The sequence below is a fragment of the Nycticebus coucang genome, chromosome 8 (assembly GCF_027406575.1).
Source record: "Nycticebus coucang isolate mNycCou1 chromosome 8, mNycCou1.pri, whole genome shotgun sequence".
Lineage (NCBI taxonomy): Eukaryota > Metazoa > Chordata > Mammalia > Primates > Lorisidae > Nycticebus > Nycticebus coucang.
This window is the reverse complement of record NC_069787.1, coordinates 110005292-110008341: the sequence shown is the minus strand read 5'-3', so window position 1 is coordinate 110008341 and position 3050 is coordinate 110005292. Positions and strand designations below refer to the sequence as shown.

Sequence of the window (3050 nt, the reverse complement as noted above, 5' to 3'; positions counted from 1 at the left end):
CAATCTCAAAAAGAAATAGCCTCGATACTCCTAGGATTACTAAGAAAGTGACATAGTCATTTAAAAATCTTCCCATAAGAAAAACAACAGGCCCAGAGAGATTTAAAAGAGGGCTTTACCAAACTTTCAAGGGCTAGATTGTTTCTTTCTTACATAATTCTTCCAGAGAAGAGAGAAAGAGGGAATACCTCCTCAATTTATCCCAAAGGAATAATTACTTTGAAAGGGGATTTTGAAGAAGGAAAAGGGTCCTATTTTCTGATGAATATATACATACACCTCTTAAATATCAGTGAAACAGGGAAGAGTATCCACTACAACCAAATAAGATTTATGCCAGGAATATAAAGATGACTTGATAAATATTTATTATGCATCTAAAAGGTGCCTGGTGCTGGTCTAGCTATGCAGGAATGAAATAGATCAATGTGACTGAGAATAACTGAAAACAGCTACTGTACATGGCGAAGGTAACATTTGCACAGAGGTGACCCCTGTAAAGAATGAGGCTGCAGCCAGGTGAAAACTGAAGGATGAGAATTGCAGGCAGCTGATACAGCCAGTGCAGAAGCCCTGAGTACGGGCAGGGTGGTCTGTGTAACCCTTTGTTTACTCAGAAGTAAAAGCGTTGTATGTCCTATATCTTTTTATATTTTAATCTTAAATGTATACTGTGAAAGAGTACATTTATGTAGTTTCTTGGTTAAATAAAAAAGTTTTAGTTGGGTGGTGCCTGTGGCTCAACAGAGTAAGGCACCGGCCCCATATGCCAGAGGTGGCCGGTTCAAACCCAGCCCTGGCCAAAAACTGTGGAAAAAAAAAGTTTTAGTTTTGCATAATGAATTTTTGCGTGTGGTTCCACATCAAAACTACTGGGAAACCAGGTGTTGCTCTCCTTTTTGTGACAGTCAACTTCAAAAAGGAGGTTATTCCTGCAACCACTAGAAATGAAAGGTTAAAAGAGCAGCAAAAGGTTCAGTGGGGTTGGGGCCCAGAGAGCGAGATGGTCTCATCATGCCCACCTGACTGGGGTATGCCTGGCCTGCAGTACCTTAACATTAGGGCTGTGCTCAGAGCAGGGGGCCTAAAGCATGGCTTCTCGGTCTATAACACACCCAACAGGAATCTGGGGTGATTGTGATGAGAGGCACACAAAACTTGTGGCCTCCCTATGAACAAATTCCCTACATGTGAAGCAGAAGAAAATCATAAAAAGTATGTGTTGGGTGTCTGGGTGAGCACTGTATAATTTTTTCGACTATACTGTATATTTGAAAAATTGCCTAAGAGAATTTTCAGAAAATTTTTAAAAAGAGAAAGAAAGAAAAACATTAGACTTGCTGTGGGGAAAACTCCCAAACCATGTTTTTCCTCTGCTCTCACACGATAGCGGTCCTCAACTCAGAACACTTCTGTGACTAAATTCATGAGGACTTTTCCCTTGGCACACCAGGCAGCGTGACAGACACTATCTACCTAGAGAAGATAGCACCAGATCCCACAAGGTGAGGGCTCAGTCCCCAAAACTGCCCTCTTCAGACACCAGTCTGGGAACTCTGGACTAACTGGCTTCAAGTTGGGAGTCCTCCTGGCCTTGTCTTTGGGTTCCATTAATTTACTGGAGCATCTCACAGAACTCAGGGAAACACACTGACCATTCATTAGAAAGGGTATTACAAAGGATACCGAGGAAGAGATGAACAGGCAGAGGCATGGGCGAGGCGCTGAGCTCCCCAGCCCTCGCTGGGCGTGCCACCCTTCCGGAGCCTCCTAGAAGCTCCCCCGTCTTGCTGGGGTTCTATGGAAGCATCGTGACATCACATTCCTTCCCCTGTGTATAGGGCAGGACCCTCCCTGGGATGAGTCTTAGGACCCACAATCTGAAAGGCAGGGGAAGATTAGAGTCTTGTCTTGGGCAGGCGAAAGGAGGGCAGAGAAGGTCAAAGGGATTCTGTTTCCTGAAGCCTAATACACCCACATTATAACAAAGCCCACGTGTACCAGGGGCTATGGGAGTTATGATCCTAGATTTTAAAAAGCAATTTGGTAAGAATCACAAAAAGGATGTTATGGGAGAAGGGTGGGCCGGTATACTTCTCTAAGAATGTTCGAAGCTAATTTCTAAATGTGTCACTCTAGTGGTGACCTGTTGAGTGCCTCTCTCCCCTCCTCCATCCACTGTGGCTTACTCAACCTTCTGCATCTTCACCTCTGAGACAGCCCAGCTGTCCACTTCCTGGGTCTTCCCCCAGCCTTGAAGCATGGCCACAAAGCTTTGGAGTTGCCTTTTGTGACTTTTCCTTCCAACATTAGAGGACAGCAGCGAGCTAACTGGACCAAGAGACGTTCCACTGCCACAGCTCTGACCTCTGCCTCCTGTAGGGCACCAGCTGTCACTCTGCTGCCCATGGTGGGCATCCTGTTGGGTTCTGCCTACCCCACGTCCTTTCTCCCTAACTCTGGTGTCAGTGCCTGAACCACCCTACCCCATTGTATGTGGCTTTGCTGGGTATGCAGAATACCCCGAGGAATTCTGCCCCTCCTCCCTTGGGGAAAGGAAGTACAGGCCCCGAGTTTAGCCAATTAGATGTTCTTTCCATGGAAGTTCTTTCTGTCTGTTCACTCACCCGTTCTTTCATCCTACCATGTACGAGGTTGAGGGAAACTGAATCTTCAGCAGAGAGCCCAAAGGAAGGAAAATGATGGCCCATTATCCTCTCAGAAGGGACCCTGCCCCTTTTAAGTCTATTATTTAGTTTTTCTTTAGATTCTGGGAGCTACGCCCAAATGCCTCCACAAATCCCCATTAAGTTCTTCAGAGCCCATTTCTGTTACCTGCAATCGAAAGTTCCTGATTGACAGGGTAGATTACTGCCTAGTCATGGATTTGGTTTCATTTGCGTGTTTTCATCTCTGGGCCTTATTTTCCATCAGTCCTGATAGCAGTGCTTTCTTGTGAGTCCCACCTTTAAATTCCAATTTCTAGCCAGACACACACCCTAAGGAACTCCGTCCCTGCATCAGCGTCCGTGGCCTCAGCACTGACACCT

General features: G+C 45.7%; 1 non-coding gene across 1 annotated transcript; it reads left to right on the top strand.

Annotated features, from left to right (window-relative positions):
* Positions 1-1061: 1061 nt before the first annotated feature.
* LOC128593053 (small nucleolar RNA SNORA11) lies at positions 1062-1192 on the top strand. The gene has a single exon (XR_008382232.1). It is a non-coding gene; the product is annotated as a small nucleolar RNA SNORA11 (small nucleolar RNA).
* Positions 1193-3050: the final 1858 nt, after the last annotated feature.